Below are 20,028 nucleotides of genomic sequence, written 5' to 3' on the forward strand. Positions count from 1 at the left end.
CCTTCTCGGTGTAGCACAACTTCAAGAACGCCCCCACACACACACAAATTAGCCTTACTCTCTGTTTTTGATGCCTTCCTTCTCGGTGTAGCACAACTTCAAGAACGCCCCCACACACACAAATTAGCCTTACTCTCTGTTTTTGATGCCTTCCTTCTCGGTGTAGCACAACTTCAAGAACGCCCCCCCAAAAAAAACAGCCAAATCTAGGCGGAGTCAAGGTGTGACTCTGCGTTTCTTTCGGGGACTGCTTGTTAGCAGACTTTCCGTGGGCCTATCCGTGCCTGTCACCTTGGCCACCTTCACATTTGAAAGGAAACAACCAGCACAGGGGAAGCGTCCAAACTCCTTGCTAGCCGGTGTCCATGATTCCTGCCCGCTCTCTCAGGCTCTGAGTAAGCAGAACTGCTCTGTGTAGAGGCAGAGGATTTCCCCCAGTTACGAGATTGCTTTTCCCCAGAGGGGCTGTCAAAACAAGCACAGGTTTTGTTGTTTTGTTATGCTTTTTTTTTGTTTTGTTTTGTTTTGCTTTTTGCCCGCTTATCTCTCCACACAGGAAGAGAGCAGCATTGGAAAACAAAACCTCACTTATATGCTGGTTGTAAAGTTTTAATAAATGAACTTTAGGCTGTGTTTGCATCTTCAAAGTATCAGAGGAGGAGGGGAAGCAACGCTGGGGCGGGGTGGGGGGACATTTGGCCTTATTTATAGAAATGAAATAAACTTAAAACGAAGTTTGCTATCCCAGCTCTCATACAGTGCAATTTAACTAGAATGACGGACAAAACCGACTGCAGCTTACCACACCGTGTGTAATCAGAGTGACATCGGGACCTCCATAAGAGGACACTGTTTGTCTAACTTTAGCTAACCCGTGCACTTCCTGTAGTGTGCTCTGGCTGTCGGAGCCAAAGGGTCCAATTACCCTCTGGCAAGCTTTGGAATCTTCTTTCTCTGTCTGCAGAGATGTCTCTTTCTGCACTCGTTACTTCTGGATTGAAAAGCTTACTCTGTTGATAAATCTATACAAGCTAGACAGCAAGCAGAGTCAGCTCCATCTATCTGGAAAAAAAAGAAAGCAAAGGAGTTCCTGGAGCCTTTAGTGGATGACAGTTTCTGCTTCATTACATGCACATTTCATACAATTTGCGTGACAAGTGAGCCAAGACGGTGTTTTTCATCCATGACTTGGTGTGCAGGAGAGGAGGAAGATGACAAAGCAAAGAGCCTGAAGATTTTGAGGAGAGAAGGGACCAGGGCTTCACTGTGTTTTGGAGTCTGCTGGGATAAACGGCCATTCATGAATTTTACATTTTAAATTCCAGGCACAACCTGAAATCCAAAGAGGATCTTCCCAGAAGACCTAGTGAACTCCAGTCTGGTAAGTCCTGCTTCAGAATGGCACTCTCTGTGGCAAACCACTGGCAAGGATGTAATTTAGGGGAGCAGGAGTGTTCAAGTCCTGAGAATTTCTGTCTTTGTCATGTCTAGGGTTCTGCAGAACTAAGACTCTTCACACACTGGGACAGGAGCTTGGGGATTCTTAACAAGACGCTTGGTGTATGTTTTCCTTCAAAGAATCGGGAAAATACTGATTTTGCCAACCTCATCCTGCCCTGGCATAAAAATCAAATCGTTAGTGGCATGGCAAGGTTAAGAAGGTTGGTGATATGCAAATTATGCCTTTCTTCCTGTATATTCCTAAATGTTGATTGTTGGTACCTAGGCTTGTCATGGACATATGCTGAGGGCATTGTATTGTGTTCATGTGTGTTTGTGTCATTCCTCAGGAGATGTCCATCTTATTTTTTTTTTGAGACAGAAACTTGCACGGTAGGCTAGGTAGGTTGGCCAGCAAACCCCAGGGATCCACCTGTCCGTACACCCCTAGGGCTGGAACTACTACTGTATGCCTCCACACTTGACTGTTGCGTGTGGGTTCCAGGGATGAAACTCAGGTCCACAAGCCTGTAAAGCAAGCACTTCACTGGTTGAGATATCTCTCCAGCCTTGAAGGATGATATTTTTATTAGAAATTTAACTATATCTTTTTGTTAAGAAATTTAGATACACTAATAAGTTAGATAGAATAGAAAATTTGCTTTCTTACCCTTTGTTTAATAATAGTGTTAGTGTTAAAGTGATAAAAATCATCTGAAAAATATTGAGTTGATGACACATCAATTATGAAGAAAATTATAAACAATAGAAATATTAGGCCATATATATTTTAAACTGGGTAGGTATTTAAACTTCAAAAAAGTAGAATTGTAAACAAAAACAAAATAAAATGACAACAAACCACAAAAATGTTTTCCTTTTACTTATCTTTAATTCTCTCAAGTTTTATAGTCAAACCCACCATTTTTTAAATTGCCCTTTGCCCTCATACTATCAATTGAAAAATATCTAAATGTGAAATTGCTGCAATTTAACTAGATACAAAAAAGAAACTTGCTAACTAGACATATCAAGAATCCAGTCTACACATGGATCAGTTGCTAACAACACTAAATGTCACTATTCTCGTGAAAGATGGGCAACCACACAAAATAACCTAGGTTTATAAATAATTAGGAAAAAAATTTGAAACCGTGAAACCTTGTATTATGTCATGTTTGTTCCTAAGGAGAATAAATACTGTGATTCATAAAATGAATAGCAAAGGCTAGCAATTGTTTGGAATGTGGACACAATGCCAGCCTAATACCTTAGCCACAGAGAGGTGAGTGGAGAGGACAGGAAAGTGGGTCACGTGTAGGCTAGCAGGGTCGGGCTTGAGTGGTATACTTCTGTAGCTGTGATAGTCCTAGATTCTGGTAGCATCAAGGACTATTATTTCTGCCATTCTCCATCTGGAAGTTTTCATTTTCCTAAGATAGGGAAGGGAGGGAACTTCCTTGGCCTCTTTAGGGAACCCGTTGTCCCCCAAAAGAAGGAACTAAAACTCTCAGTATGGGATCCTAAGGAAGCCAGAGCAACCCAAGGGGAGGTCTTTGGGATTCTAGAGGGTCCATCCTTGAATGGGCCTAATGAAACATGAGATTCCACACAATTTTGTGTTAAATTTCTTTTGAGTATCAGTGGAAAGGGACTTGTGTAAGAGGAAGGGAGACGCCTTCACACAAAAGCTGCCCCCAAAGCCAGGGCTTCTATCCAGCATGCACCCCATAGCTCTGATGTTTACGGTGGCTTTCCAGAAGGTATCTGTGTGGAGATGGAAACGGACAGAGGCTTCCTCCTCTTTGTAAACAGATGTGGGTCAGCCAGGGAACTCAAAAAGACTACAGTCAGGTTAGTCTTGGTGACTAGGCATCTTGACCATGAGAGGAATGAAGGTTTATTGGGATGACTGTGAGTTGGCAAAATGGAAACACAAATGTGGAACCAGCATCTAGGTGCCATGGATTATCGGAAAGAAGAGAGAGGTGTGTGATGTAGAACTGAAGATGAGAGAAAAGGGGAGGTTGGCTGCGGAAGTGAAGAAACACCAAGAGAGCCAGAAACAGGTTGACAGGAAAGACTTGTGATGATCTCAACTGCTTCTGCTGATAGACTGTGTGTTGTCTGTATTCTGGGTGGACAAGCCATGGTTACAGTGCCCCAGTGGTAATACAACAGAATGGCCAAGCAATTAGACACACGGTTGGAAATAATGGATTTACCCTGCGTGCCACCTAACTTCTAATACGTATCTCCCAACTGTTGGGTCCTTTGCCTTGATCTGCACCCCAATAAGCCTCTCTGCTGATGTAGCAATCCAAATCAGATCAAATCAAACTGAGTTAGAAACAGGCCAGGATTAAGGGATAAAACGCTCCTGGATGATTTTTCCAGCACGCCAGAGAGGACACAGAAAAGAGAGATAGGAAAACCACATGTCTATTTTCTGGGGGCGGGGCAGTTTAAACACCCTGTGGGAGTGGTCTTGAGCATCATATGGAGGGCTTTCTGAGATGAGGCAGGGTTTGGAAAGAGAGCCGGGGAATGGGGCGGGGGGACAGAATTGGGGTGGAACTTACACCAGAACATTCCAGACACTTTGGTTATCTGGATGCCAGGGACTAGGGTGAAGCTTCCACCTGAACACATAGATACCCATTCATTGTTGTACTGATAGGTTTAAATGTCAACTGAGCACAGCCCAAAATCACTTAGTAAGAATCTTAAGGTAGAGTTATGTAAACCAGCTTGTCCTCTGTGGAATTGTCTTGATTGTTAATTGATACATGGAGATCCAGCCCATTCCCCAAGGCAAGGAATCCCAAACTGCAAGAGAGAAGAAAAGTACCTTAGAGAAGTAAGGCTATATAGATGATCTCTGTGGTCTTGGCTATGGATGTGGTAGTTGCTAGAATTCCTGCCATGATTTCTCTGCAATGATTCACCATAATGTGGAAATGTAAGCCAAATAACCACACCCCACACCAGAAGAGGAAGGGAGTCACAGCAAAGCTGCCAGATGTTCACCCCCAAGTTTGTCATGTTACCGGAGTCAGGGTCAGAACCTGTGTCCCCAACAGCTATAATAAGCTGGGCTTGGCCACATGCCCATCCCTGATATGTTAGTTGAAAGAGCCAAATTAATAGTGAAAAGCAAATGAAGGAGGTTAATTAAGTGTAGGGAAAGGGGGCAAAAACATTCAGAGACCGGCACAGCCTCCACCTTCCCACACCCTGTCCTCCTGGCCATCCACCTTTCAGGTCCCTAAATTGGGACAAAGTTAAAGTAGAAGGCAATCCATGCATAAGTAAGCCACCCATCACTGACCACCATTGCCTGGGCTCCTGACTCTCCTGTGGGGTGGTTTGATAAATCATTGCCATCCTGTGAAATTCCTTTCTTGGAGACAAGTTTCAGGCTGACCCAAGTGTGAGTCTTTTCCTTCTCCCAGAGTGAAATTCAGGGGAGAAATTCCAATCAACTATGGTACCTTGTTTCAATAGTCCACATAGCTAGTCTCTTTAGAATGTCCTCATTCCCTCCAGGCAGGCTGGTTACAGTCTATTTCAGGGTTTCCCTGAGCTGATTCTGCTGTGGGAACAAGAAGACTTTACTATGATCTCAAACATATTCCTTTGAGGGACCTCAGCGGCCTCCTTTCTGGTAGGTGCTGATTTTCCTTGTGGTCGTCTTCAATGTCTCCTTTCCCCTCCACTCCTTTGACTAAGACCTGTTCTGAATTCTTTCTGCCCAAACGAAGTAGGGCCACCGGAATCAGACTTAGGGAAACATTTATAAAGGTTTTGCAAATGAGCCTTTCTGCTCTTATTCACTGACCCAGCAAGGAGTTTGCGTCTGTACCCAGCTGTTGACAGAAGTGATGTGCTCCAGATACCATCCTTCCCTTTCTCCCATGGTAGTACAGACTGCCATGTGGTGAGTGCTTCCTTGGGCCTACTAGAGCTCCTCTCATACGTACTTGCCTTGTGGTGGTGTGAAGCATCTCCTTTCCCCGCAGGGTGAGAGAAGTAGGGAACCTCAGCTTTGTAAATATCTGGAATCTATTATTTTTAAAATGAAACCAGGCAGCCACATCCTAATAGCCAGTAGAAAGAGAGACAAACAAAAACAAACAAAACAAAACCCTACTAAAGAGAAAGAAGACGTGCCCATGAAATACGATAAAATGTGCTGAGATACCACAAGATTTCGCAGGAAAACTCCATCATCTCAATGGTGAATCCAATATTGAGTGTATGTGAGCATGCATTCATATTCCTACTGGAATATGGATCTGTGTGGGTGTGCACTGGGGCCTGACATTGAAAATAGGTATTTTCCCTAATCACACTCCACCTTGTTTATTGAGACAGGGTTTCTCACTGAGCCTGGAACTCACTGATTTGACTAGACTGCCCTGACCAGACAGGTCCAAGGGTCTTCCAGGCTCTGTCTTCCCAAAGCTAAGATCATAGGCTAAGCTCAAGAACAATTTATCCAGTGATGGTTTCTAACCCTTCAAGGATCAAATAGAATCAAGGTCTCTAAAACTTCTTCGAAGCCCAGTTTTCTTTAGATAAATTTGATTGGCTTACTGAGCTTAGAGGGAACTTCATAGAAAGAGATGAAATTGGAAAATTGTTAAATACTTAGAAATGAACTGTTAATGAGTTCCTGCCAATCCTTTGCATACGTAGTTAGTAGAAATAAGATAATATCCTCATTTTAATTAAAACATTTTGGAAAATGAAAAACATTTTTTAAATGAATTAGATTTAATTTTGATGTGTGGAATTTCTATCCATTGATTTATCTGACATTTCATTTCAAGACAAGGCTTAAAAACTTGATGAAGGTCTGAGACACTGTTTCCAATCTTCTACTTAAACCTTGTTCACTTTTGACAACTGTCTTAATCTTTCCCTGACTGTCTTTCATTGTCCTTCTTGTTTGAATGCTTGTATTTGATTGTTTGTTTGTTAGTTTTTGGAAACAGGGTCTCAATATGTAGTCCAGACTAGCCTGGAAATCAGCTTTCCAAGTGTGAGATTTGTAGACACTCTTAAGCCACCATACCTGGCTCTTTTTCCATTGCTGTAACATAATGCCTTTGATTTGGAAATTAATGAATAGTGCTAATTTATTTCTTGTACTTTCAATAGCATGTTGTTGGCATCCAGTAAGGGCCTTCTTAGGGCTGCTTCTGGTGTCAAGAAATATTGGAGAGCTGTGAGCTAGAAGGCAGAGAGAGCTTGCCGTTATAGCAAAGACCCTAACATAGTACCCAGCCACATGGACCTCCCACAGGCCCGCATCCCCTACACTGGTAAGTGAGTCTGAGAACACCTGAGCTTTGGTAGAACACATTAAAATCATAGCTGTGCCATTGTATTCTTACTAAATGCTTTCATTTATACTCTCTTGATTGTTCCTTAAACTTAATCTCACCAGTTAAATAAATGTTAGCTAGGCAACTCAGTCTTCACATCTCACTGTATCAAAGCAGACTATAAGAAACCCAGATTAAAGCACAAATAAAATGTATTAAATTAACCAATAAATGACTAATCGTCAGAGTAAGAGGGTAGAAAAGGCCCGATAGATAAAGCAATAAACTTTCTGACAAAGCTCAACTCTTCTGTACACAAAATACATATCTCTTACACAGTATATAATATTAAATATCTCAGAAGCATTAAAACAATACATGTGAACTCTAGTTCACCCAGTAGTAAATATACCTGGGCAGTTGAGTTCTATCATGTCTTTCTTTGTACACAAGAGCTAATGTGTACTATGCCTGTCACACATATTTAGAAATTAATGACAAGCTGAACTGTGACTAAATGTGTATCCAAGCTTGAGGCATTGCCCTTGACCTGGTGGCAGCTTTGCTATTGGAAACCAAGTCAAAATCTTACACATTTGTAGATTGCAACTATTCTGACAACCAATCCTTTAAAAGAGTAAATGCATTTTTAGGGATTGTTGCCTTAGGTCAAGTGTTGACCTGTAAGCTATTTCCTCACTCCCAGTGAAACCAGTTTCTTAGCACCTGCTGTGTGTGTTGCTGGACTGTGCTGGCAGCAGACAGAAAGCAGCCTATATATGAACTGGTGTCCCCCAGAGACTTCTTGGTTTCCTTGAGCGCTCCATTGAGTTTGGGGTAGTTCTCCTCTTGCCTTGGCAGAAAGCAGAGTTGTCTCTGCAACCTTTGTGGCAGTCAGGCAGGTCAGAGGCACCTGAGGTAGGGTTATGACAGGGTTTCTCAACAGCTCTGACAAGAAGAGTCCCACACTGAAGATAATCATTACCTTCCCTCAGGCTGAGGCTACTTTTGTCCCCCAAGAGAGCAATTAACACAACCACATTTTATGTTCAGAACTAAGGTCCTGATCCACCGTGGTTTCTCTTTCAGACATAACTGATAATGCCAATAAATGTAACTCGTGCCTGAGCATCTCGTGTCTTCTCATTTTAAAGTTCCGTTTGGTTGGAGGTGTAGTGATTAGGGGAAGTTGACTAAATCAATGGAGGTTTGCATTTCTCCTCTAAGCTTTGATCCCTGTGCACCCCATGGAAACCCATTGTCTTCCATTCCCTTCTCTCCTAGCTCCTCAGGAAGTGTGGCTTCCCAGGGTACTCAGAAGGAAGCAGTTGTGGTCTCCATGTGAAATGTCCCCTTTCGGCTCCTGTGTTTGAACACTTTGTCTGTAGCTGCCAGTACTGTTTTGGAAGTTGGAACCTTTAGGAAGTGGAGTCTCAGTGGAGGTAGAGGATCTCAGCAGACAGGCTGTAAGGTATAAGCTGATCCTACTTCCTAGGCACTATTGGCTTCCTGACTTTGGAATCAATGTGACAAGGTGCCTCACATGGTCCTCACCAAGGAGCTACTCCTTCCCCACCATGCAGACTGTATCTGCTTGGACTTTAAACCCAAATAAACCTTCCTTCCTGTAAGTTGTTCCTTGCTAGACATTCTGTCATAACAGGTGACTAGTATGGAAACTATATGTTTTCTTTCTGCCTCAGTTTCCTTCTTTTCTGCCATATGCTTATTCATTCTTTGCTGCTTCTTGTCTTAGGTATATTTTTCTTTCTAACGCCAATTGTTTTCCATTGGCTTTCTGATTTTTTTGATATTTCCGATGCCCTGCCTTGTCTGATATTTGTTTCATTAATTTTATACTCTCCTGTACTCCTTCCAGCCTCCTTGTAATCACACATGCGTTATCTTAGTAGAAGAAGAAAGTGGCTTTTTGTGATGAAGTCCTTAATCACTCTTTTTAAGTGGGTCAGGACACAAGAGGACTTCTTAGGAAAGCCTGTGAAATCTTGAGCAATTCCCATGTCTTGGCCCTTTAAGTGAACTCATATTGAACATTAGATCACACTGAACTATACAATGCCTGTGAGCCTCTGTGACTCAGTTTCTCCCCAGAGAAGGGGTGGCACTTTCTGCTCCAATGAAGTCATGGAGGAAGACTCTTTGAGGTATAAATTTTATATTCATTACAAGATACCCTATAAACATCTTGGTGAAAAAGCCCAGGGTGTCACTGTGGGAAAACTTCTGCTTTTCTGAGTCTTCCCTCACAAATGTCCCTGAAGCTAGACAACTCATTCTCAGATTTCTGTGTGCAGACTGCAGTCCTAGTCACTTCTCATATCAGCAGTCTTTCTTCCTCTTGTCTTCCCTTTCCTTCCTGTTCGTGGAACTGGTTTCCTAGAAACTGTTCATAACCCCTTAAAATGCACTTTCTGCTTTCTTCCGAATTAAAAAAGACACTCATGCAAATACTGAGCAGGAAAAGGGGAAACTTATGAAATAAAATAAGAGACAAGGCAAGGGCCTGAAGGGGAGTCCAGAAAGTTCCAGAGACCCCAGAAACCACCACAGCTTCTGAGGCCTAGAAGAAAAGAAATCTCAAACCCCAACTAAGGGGTTTAATGTTTTAAATCTTCTTTCATTTTTTACTGATTACATTCCTTGGTAAACAAAGTTTACTCCCACTTCTCATTTAAAAGCCCAGCAAACCATGCATTTTTTTAGAGGAAGTAAACATACTGGTTACATCAGCCTCAAATGGCCCTTGCTTTTCTATTTAGTAGATTCAACTTGTGAAGAAACAGGGACAAACCTAGTAGCTGTTTCATCTGCACTGCCAGAAGGGTATTATTCCTGGACTCCAACTTCTTTTGTACCTCTGTGTTTCTAGAATGTTGTTACCACTGGCCTGAACTGGTTTAAAATGGAAGTACCTTGGTTGGGAAGGGTTGACTGGGTTCAGGATACTGTGTATTGTTTGTTCTTTCTTTCAGTCTCCCAAATATTTCTATCACTTATATGCAAACAAAAATCCCTTGTTTGTTCCTCTGTGTTTGGTTTTGTTTCTCATTTGTTTTAAGTTAAAGCACTCACTGGTTAATGTGAAAACCACATTGCCCCAGCTGACCAGACGACTCTGGCATCTGCAACAATGGCACATGCAGTCTTAGGAATAGTCTATAATGTCAAAGGTGTAGATGTGGTGTCTTTTTCTCAGGATCTACTGGTTGTTTTTTTCAGGAGTTGAAAGGCAAACAGTAATGAACTGAGCTAAAGATATATTGTTTTCAGTCCTGATGGCTATAGTAGCCTCAATATATTTCAAGTGGTTGGATAGCAGACCTGAGAGCACACACCCAAGACTATGACCCACAGTGGTTTCTTCTTACTTAATTTATCTTGCTCTTACTGTAATTAGTTGTAAATAACAAGTATGTTCCTGGAAGTTTGCCTTTGTCAGAATTGCCTGGAAGGTGTGTTGAAATACATATTGCCGGGCCTTCCTTCCAGTTTCTCATACAGCCTGATCTAGGAAAGCCCAGGATTTGCATTTACCCAGGTGCTGCTGCTGAGAGTGCAGACAGTGCTTTGAGGAACTACTGTTCTAATTACAGCCCGACACTGCGATGCAAAATCAGCTTCTAATTTTACTGCACATCGTACGTGAGAAGCAGAAAGATTACTCTGGGAATTTGCAATTTTGATGAAGAACACATATTGAGGAAGATATTGTTTTTAAGAAACCTAATACCTATGTTCTTAAGTTTCAAAGGGTAACACAATGCAAAGCAGCCAAGCTTGGGCTGCTCGGGGTCATGGTTAGCTTTGCTTTAGCTGATGGACCAAGATTCAGTTGTGAGTTAGGCTGTTCTTCAGGCTGGATATGTTATATATAAAACCTGTTGAGTCAGCAGGCCTGCTGTAAGGTCCATTGGAATGGTCTTGCATAACAAGCTGCATTTAATTAGCTGTCATCCACACAGCTAAAGCACAAAACAGGGGGCATCTTTCTTTGAAAATTTTACCTCTAGAGCTGAAAATCAACCAGGATTTCCTGAATGTTTTCTTTGAAATAGTTTAGAACATGTTTTTACAACTTAGCTTTACTTTTCTCCCCTTTATCTGTTTGGTATTTACGGGTTTGAAGCATCCTTAAGATGTTTGCCTTTTCTTTTAACTTTTCTGTAAAGAACACAAAGAGACAAATGATCAACGAGCTGTCACAAGCACAAGTTCAAACCCTACAAAAATAAATAACAAGGAAGGGCTGAGATGGTTCCGTGAGTACAGCATTGGTATACAAGTGTGAGTACCTGGGTTTGGATCCCTAGAACCCATACAAGCCAAGACACAGCATTGTATCTGTAATCATAGTATTTCTACTACAATGAAGGAGAAGGAAGGAGACTCGCAGGAGCTCAAAGGCCAACAAGACTGAGGTATCTAGTGGCAAACAGGAGACCCTGTCTCAAACAAGGAAGAAGGCTAGGACAATGACCACACCCACATTCACACCCCATGCAAGTATGTACATATATAAACATACACTCATCATGTGCACATCGAGGATAGACCGAGACAGGGAGACAGACGGCTGCAGAGTCACTGTGCTTGGACAAGTGGGCGTGGCTATGGGAGACAGTCCAAGGGAGACTTGGAGTATAGGGTATAGGGAAGGGGAACTTGAGAAGCTGTGTCTGTGACACTTGCGTGCAGAGCTGATGAGGATCAGTGAGTATTAAGCACACGGCAGCAGAAGTGCCCAAAGAGTATCTTTGTCTTTCCAAACCTCCAGTGTCATGCAGCATGACGTACACAACACGCACACACCCAAAGGTTGCAGAATCACCGTTGCTTAGCCCAGGTTTTAGGTGAACAAACAACCCAGCAAACAAGCCAGGAAATGAAAACTTGGTGAAAGAAATGAACCATGTTCTGTATGGTTCTGTTTGTCTATTGCTTTCTTTCTTGGCTGCATTGTCTGGGTTCTTTCTCTTGCATTTCCAAGTGGAAATGGGGCACAAGGTAGATATTGTCATTGGGAAGGAAGGAGGGAGCACTGAGGAGTGTTGTTTACATTGGCTTCGTTCTTCATTTTCATCTGATTTTTTAAACCATCTTTTTCTATATAAAGTGACTATAAAACTTCATCTGAGGAACCTTGCTGCCTCCATAACTTGACTAGAATAGATCTGTTCTCAATTAGGTTTCCCAGGTTATCCAGTCTCTCTGCTTTCTCTCCTTCCTCCCTCCCTCCCTTCCTCCCTCCCTCCCACCCTCCCTTCCTCCCTCCCTTCCTCTCTCCCTCTCTCACTCTGTCACTCTCTTCCTCCCTTCCTCTCTCCCTCCCCTCCCTTCCTCCCACCCTCTCCTCCATTCTTTCTTTTCTCCCTCCCTTCCTCTACACTTCCATCCATCCCTCTTCCTGTCTCTGGCAGTTAGCTTTAAATGCCCACTTGACTCAACCTAGACTCACCTAGAGAGTCTCATTGAGTTATTGTCTGCATTGGTTGGCAGGGTCTTCTTAACTAATTGAATCTATGTGAGAGGACCCAGCCCATTGTGGGCAGTCATTCCCAAGGCAGATAACCTTCAACTGTATGCATGAACATGTCAAGCTGAGCACACGCTTGAGAGCATGTATTCATGGACCTGATGTGCCAGCTGTTTGAAGTTACTGCCTTCACTTTCCCAGAATGATGACTATCCCTGGGAATTGTGGGTAAAATAAACCCCTTCCTCCCAAAAGTCGATCTTTTGTCTGGGTATTTTATCATCGCAACAAACACAAAACTTTCCCCATCTCTTTACCGTTTGTTTTTAAGGGGGAAGTGTTTACTCAACTGTGACTGCTCAAATAATATAACTTTTTCTACTGCCCTCTCTGAAATACCACAAAAGATAAATGTTCTATCAATGCTACATGCAAAAGTCAATAAGAAAATGTGGTTTTAAACATTATTTTAATTTTTTGGACTATGAATAAAGACTCTCCACAATAATAGAGGATATAGAATTTTATCTCATATTTTTAGTAGATAATTATTAATGGTCCCTTGTCCTACCAATTTGATATTGTAAAAACTGACAATGTATTTTCACACATCCTCAATCCAATGGCTTATCATATATATTTAATAAAAACAGAGTTTCTTGTGCCTGACAAAAGGGTATATTATTTTTTTGTATAAGCTGGTAAGGTTTTTAAAGTTAGATATAGATATATCAACATGCTTTGAAAGTATGTAGACTGAATACTGGGAAGCAAAACAAATAGAAAACAAGATAGATATAAATTACTAACAAGCTGTTAGTGAGTAGGTAACATTACAAGCTTGATGTATAAAATGCAAGGTAAAGAACTATATTTCTTTCCTCAGACTGCATATTTGGAGACCTGTAAATATCCCCTAAAGAATCCAGCTGGCCTTGACACACTATATAGCCTTGTCCTGGATTGACATCATGTCTAACAGTGACTCTGAGATGTGATGTCTCAGGAGACTGAACAGGCATGCAGTTCTGTCCTGTTCTGGAAATGATCTGAGTGAGCACTGCGGGATGAACCACTTCTGCAGAGACCCTGCATGGTGCATGCTCCATGATGCACTCCTGGGGCAGCTTAGATTCATGGAATATGACATCCCTCACACCCTTGCAGGAAAGGGACTTTAATTTACACATAGAGTTTCAGAGTTCTGTGGCAAAGATCCCACAGACCCGGGCATTCTGGATGGTGACAGGAGACCTAGAAGAACTCATCACTGGCTTTACAGGAGCTGTTATAGAGAAGCCGTGCCAGATGAGGACCCAGGCACTGGGGTCTTTGGGGTTCAGCCCCTGGCATCCTTCTGACCTAGCTTGGGGTCTACCTGTTGTGCCAGCCTATTTCAATAATGACTGCACTCTTCCTGACTTTAAGTATAGTGTGTCAGAATGAGAGAGAATGGCGGTGATACATCAAGCCACGATTTCCAATAGAAAGAAAAATGAGAGGAGTGTGACAAATTGAGCCTGTTTTTCTGTTTGGGAGGAAGACCACATAAAGTCATTGAACTACATATTGATTGGTTTAAATGTACCTTCTTACCCACAAGCTCATCATTGGTTTGATGGTTCCTTCAGAAGAATAGACATAGATAACCCTTTGTTTTCCCTTCAGAGCTTGAGGTAGGCAAAAACAGGGAGACCACCTGGTGGAGAGGGCTCAGAGAAGGGAGCTAGGTTTTCTGAGGAATGTGGAGTCTTTAGACTTGCACACTGCTTTAACTTATCAACGGTGCAGATTGTGGTAGAAATACAGAGGATGGGAAGGGAAAGCGCAGATTTTGTTTCAATGTACTGTTCTTAGAGAACGCATGTGCAGATTTTGTTTCAGTGTACTGTTCTTAGAGAACGCATGTGCAGATTTTGTTGCAATGTACTGTTCTTAGAGAACGCATGTGCAGATTTTGTTTCAGTGTACTGTTCTTAGAGAACGCATGTGCAGATTTTGTTTCAGTGTACTGTTCTTAGAGAACGCATGTGCAGATTTTGTTTCAGTGTATTGTTATTAGAGAACGCATGAGCATGTGCAGATTTTGTTTCAGTGTATTGTTATTAGAGAATGCATGAGTGGAAGCTGAGAGGCCAGGTGTTCACCACAAAGTCACAATATGTAGACAAGAGAGGCTTTGCTCTTGCCTGTGAACTTCAGGGAATGCAAAATTTCACCAAGCAAGGAAGGTCTTGTTTTGATGAATGTAATATTTACTTAAGGTGGTGAAAACCCTCTGAAATCACTGCTTTTTATCTTAGTAACTACAGTTTGGAGGACTCCTTTAAGCTTTGTGTGCTAGCTTTGTGGTTCCACGAATGCACTCTCTCAGTGAGTTAGACTAATAGGGGAAAGAGAAGTGATCTCTGAGGAGTGATAGAAAGCCCAGCTCTCAGAGCAGAAGCCAGGGAAGCCAGACAGCACTGGTTTTTAATTTGTACTGGAGACATGTAAAGTTTAATTATGTCAAGAATAAACAGCTCACGGAATCTTTGGAAAGGTAAGAGAAATGCTATACTTTCAAAAACGCCACTAGGACATAGAAACTTGTCTTTAGTTAGTATGAGTAGTAGTTTAAATGATGGCTCCCCAGAGATATGCCACATCCTAATCAACAGAACTGTGTATGTGTGTGTGTGTGTGTGTGTGTGTGTGCATGCACACACACACACACACACACACACACGCAGAGGACACAGGACAGTCTGAGATGTCATCCTCAGGAACACCATCCACCTCCTTTGAAACTGTCTGTCACTTGTCTCATCATCAGATGTTCTAGGTCTCCCAGCTGGCAAGTTTACCCTGTTGAGCTTCGTACTGACTTGAACTAATTGCAATATGTATTTTTTATTGGTTCTGTTTTTCTGGAGAACCCTGACTCCACCCACTCCGATCTCGGATGCCTTCCACCAATACCAGCTGAGAGGCTACTGATGATACCCAAATCCTCAGTGCAGAGTGGTGCTGATGAGGATTAGTTCAGTGCTGTGGCTGCCAAGGAAAGGGGAAACAGAAGCAGGCTAAGTGTATGGAAAGAATAGGGCTGATGGAGACGCTTCTGTGTAGAAGGCAGATTTCAACTGATTTTTCTTAGGTTCAAATGAAAATATGCCTGGAAGTCATTTAATGTCTACCAAGTTTTCATAATGGCATCAACTTATATTTATATTAAGATCTATTTTACGGCACACAGCATGATGATCCTACTTCCTACTTACACACTAAAATTGTAATAATTGTATTATAGTTAACTTATGAAATAGTTGCATGCTAGGTACTATGATAAGCATGTTACGCTGAACATTTCCTTCATAAACATTAGATAAGGATGCAGTAATATGCACTGTTTCATATAAGGGAGTCCAAATGCATATCCAGTGGATGTCAGAATGACTACCAGCTGCTCAAATGGAGCTCTATGGATTAAGTACCCTGGCCTGCAACAATGAATTCCACACATTCCACACAATCCCAGTTGTTATTAGAGCTATACTGGCCTTGTGGTCAAGCCAAAGTCACTCATGTACAAAGAAAACAGCTTCCCAACTCCCACAGTAAGTGCTGCTTCCATCTTCTTAGAAAGAGAGAATCGCAGTTCCATCAGGTTCTCCCAACAGCCTACTTTTAATTTTCCACTGCCCTTTACCCCGGGCCAGACCAAGGAAGGAAGTTAAACACAGAGGTAAACTCGGAAGGTCATAGAGTAAACATGAATCTGCCCCGGGAAGGAGTCAGCGACACTCAGCTTTCTGCTGGTAGGAAATTCTACTCTCTGTATCTTGCTGAGCATTTTGGGGGGGTTAAGGTGCCTGTCTTCATGTTGTCAAAGATCCAGGGGTGCCATGGGAGGAGGAGACAAAAACACAAGTGATACAAAATGAAAAACTGATAATGATCCCAGCAAGCCAGGAAGCAGCTCCCACCCTGAGCCTGTGTTAAGTGGAAATAAGTTAAGGTCAACATGAGGAGTGGACTGTAGAAGAATCTGGCTCTATAACGTCTCCTGGGTTGGCTCTTGCCATTGGCTAGCCAGAAATGAATATCTGGGCTGGTTTATGGGTCTCTAGGCAAAAGTGAAGAGTTTGCACTTTCATGATTTATGTGATGAAGGGTACTATATTCCGATCTTAGTTTTGATGAGGTCCTTCAGGGTCCACCATTCTTGTGTCTCTCAAATTAAAGTGCCCAATGAAGCATTGAACCCCAAGGAACTAGAGATGGATCTCCCACCATCCAAAGGAGACAGAAAACAGAACCTAACATTGTAAATGGCCAACAGGTCAGCAATGGGCAGACCTCTGCCCAGCTTTGTTACTGATCTCCCATGGCTGCCAGGGAGCAGTACAGCGGACTAGCAGTAAGTAAGGAATCTTTAATCCCCAAAGAACTTCAGTTTACACATCTGGGAGACCTGGGTTCAGGGAGGGGGCTGTGTCCTAGGTCAGACTGCCTTAAAACTGCCTTATGGCCATTGTAGATGAAATAGCTTCAGCTTTCTCACTGTTAAAATGATATACTTGTGAAAATGGCCTCCTTAAACATTCCCTGAAACCAGAGGGTATGGCTCAACAGTACAGCCTTCATTCCCAGAGCCTAATGCTGTGCCACTATGGGTTCCAAGTCTTGAATGCTGCTGGTGTCCTTCAAGTATAGAGCAGGGAGCATCATCCAGGACATCAGAGCATTGTCCACATGGCTGGGCACCTGGGACTCTGACAAGCCCATGATAGGCAGGAAGTTACTGGCTTACCTCATACCATGGCACGCACCACTCATAAAGCAGGATATTCTTTTTCTGAAAACCCCTTTCAACTTAGAGCTCCTAGGAGACACAACACAACTAATGCATTAGAGTAGACTTAGTCAAACATTGGTGGCACACGCCTTTAATCTAGCACTCGCTCAAGACGCAGAGTTGTAAGCTGGAGAAACAGATGTGAGTTGGAGACCAGCCTACTCTAGTTACACAGAGAAACCCTGTTTTGAAAACCCAATTAAAGAATAAGAGTAGGCTTGCTAGATTTAATCTGTCACCCCTGCCCTCATCTTTCTTTGCAACTCAACATGAAAATTAACTGGTTTTCAATGGGAAATTCAGCTCTTATAGGAGATAACCATATTTCAATTAGGACTTTAAATAATTGAAATATTTGGATGATGGTGTTTGTACTATTATATTAGTGAAGAAATATGTCCTCCTGATTTAGCACCGGGTAGATAGTATTGTGTTTACCACATGAACACATTACTTGGAGAAGACAGTCAGCACGTGACTGGGCCTCTTTTTGGTTCATGGAACACACAGAAAGCAGTTCCTGGTGACTCTTTGATAATACTGTTGTCTCAGTTCTGAGTAATGCTGCTTGGCGAGATTTCCACAGGCTAGCAAAGTTCCCCATCAGTTGGCACTAATTAACTTTGACTTCGTCTGCTTCATGGTCTTTCATTTACATTGCTTTGCAACAATCTGAGGTATTCACCCTTTTCCTAGAAAATACTCACCACAAATATGGAAAGACAGCTGTAACACCCCTTCCTGACAGGGACTAAGAATTCTTCTGAATGTGTACATCCCAACTGGGTTACAAATTCTTCTGGGACTGCATTGCATCATCTCCCATTCATTTTTAATACTCTTCCTGGAATCATTTCCAAGTCATCTACACTGAGACAAATGTGCTGCCTATCCACAACAGCAGTATGTTCTGGTTGGCTTTCTTCTGTGGATATGATCATACAGAATGTGGGTTGGTTCTTGATTCCCTTTCTTTGACACTTGGAAAGTTCATATTTCACATCTTCTCACTGAAAGATGGTTCTCTTTATCAATGATAGTGAGGAACAGAGAAGGTGAAGCATCTGGAGAAATATTAGTTGCTTTTCTCACTGCTGTGGTCAAATAGCCAGAACAAGCAAATTGAGGAAGGAGAGATTTACGTTGGCTCTCAGTGTCAGGTGAGTTAGTCCAACATGGCAGGAAAGGCATTGTGATTGACGTAACTTATGGTGGTGGTAACCTATGGTGGGCTTTTTTTTTTCTTAGCAGATCAGGAAGCAGATAACCAAGGTGGCACCCAGAAGAAAATACCACCTTTAATGTCTGTCCCCTGAACTCACTTCCACTAGGTTCACACCACGGTGTTGGTCTCCCCAAAACACCAGCACCAACAACTGGGGGCCAAATGTTCAACCACATGTGCGAGCCTGTCACAGACATTTCACGTTCAAACAATACACAGAAAAGGCATTCAACTGAGATATGAGATATTACAATAAGACAGGAATATCCAAGTTTCCATTATAATACAGCAGTCCCCCATGGTAGAAAGCAAAACTAGAAGGTTTTGGCAACATGCCTCCTCCACTCTGAAAGACATAAAGACATTCCTGAATATGGGGAATCAAAACATGCCCACACGTGGTACACCCAGCGCCATACATGAAACACCTTGGCATAGAAGAGGAACTGATATGTGGGACATAGCCTGGAATGTCATTTAAGGGTTAACATAGGGAGAAGGCTGGCTGTGGAGCTCATAAAACTGGCGCTTAACACTGATGGGATCTTCCATGACCCTGGGGACAGTCTTGGCAATGTGTTTACATGGTCAAATGTTCTTGTAAAACATGTTGTAAAAATATTTACAAAATTCTAAGTACTTTTGGTTGAGGCCTCTGTCTCTAGTCCCTCCCTTCCCCATCCCTCTTCTCTCATGTGCAAGCATGCTCAGACTGTAATGAAAGCTCTGTTACTTCAGTAAGCAGAGTTAGGGGTAGTATTGTAGGGAAAAGGGGCCAGCCAAAGAAACACACCTAGAGCAGAGCCAAAGAAACACACATTGGCCCTGCAACCAGAACTAAAGAAATGTACTGTGACCCTAAAACTAGTGCCAAAGGAACACACTTTGTCCCTAGAATCAGAGTCAGCGAAAGAAATGCACCCTGGCCCTAAAATTAGAGCCAAAAGGCTAAAAAGGACCAGAGAAAGAAACACAGTTTGGCTCTGAAGCCAGAGCCAAATCTGACCCTAATCCTGTGCAGAAAATTAACCAATCCCTGAGCAGAGCTCTAGCCAATCTGAGCTCAGCACTTAAATCTGACCAATACCCATCCCGGAAGCCCTATATAAACCCTGTGTCTGTTCAGCTTGTGTCTGTTCGCACTACCCGGCTGTCCTCTGCCACTCTCCTAGATCCTCCCTTCCAATAAACACCTTCAATGAGCTTTGGGTGAAGATATTCTTTTGTGGCAGCGATGGAGCAGAGGCGACGCTGGGCAGAGCAGAACAGAGTTGCAGGGCTGTAACACTTGCCCAGGAAACCTTCCCTTGGCAGAGCGGAGTTGTTACACTCTATGCGCTACTCTCTGCTCTCTGCTCTCTGCTCTCTGTCCTGCCGGAGCAGAGTCATACACTGGGGAAGCCTTTCCCTGAGGCTGGGCTGTAAGCTGCTATGCTTACTGCAACCTGTGATGGCCCTTGGCTCCCGAGCTCCAGGATACCTTTTCACCTGAGCTGTGTAACACTCAGTATTCTGTGACTCCCAAGTGCCAGAACACCTGACCCATTCCTGTCCCATCCTGATCCAACCCAAAATGCCTACATTTGGAGTATTGGCCGGGATGCCTACAAGTATAACTGGATTTAGTGGGTTATTGAAGACATTCAATATTTGTGTGTAGGTCTAAGTAATTGTTCTCTCAATAGGGACAAAATTC

At 42.7% G+C, this 20,028-nt stretch overlaps 1 long non-coding RNA gene across 1 annotated transcript in view; it reads left to right on the forward strand.

Moving 5' to 3' along the window:
- The first annotated feature begins 881 nt into the window (after positions 1–881).
- The window catches only part of LOC121139141, a 47,666-nt gene continuing 28,519 nt past the window's right edge, over positions 882–20,028 (forward strand). Inside the window, exons 1-2 of the long non-coding RNA XR_005875994.1 lie at positions 882–1,381; positions 1,492–1,661. This is a non-coding gene — a long non-coding RNA (uncharacterized LOC121139141). The remainder of the gene's footprint in view (positions 1,382–1,491; positions 1,662–20,028) is intronic.

This window comes from Mesocricetus auratus, unplaced genomic scaffold (genome assembly GCF_017639785.1).
Source record: "Mesocricetus auratus isolate SY011 unplaced genomic scaffold, BCM_Maur_2.0 Super-Scaffold_6731, whole genome shotgun sequence".
Taxonomy (NCBI): Eukaryota; Metazoa; Chordata; class Mammalia; order Rodentia; family Cricetidae; genus Mesocricetus; species Mesocricetus auratus.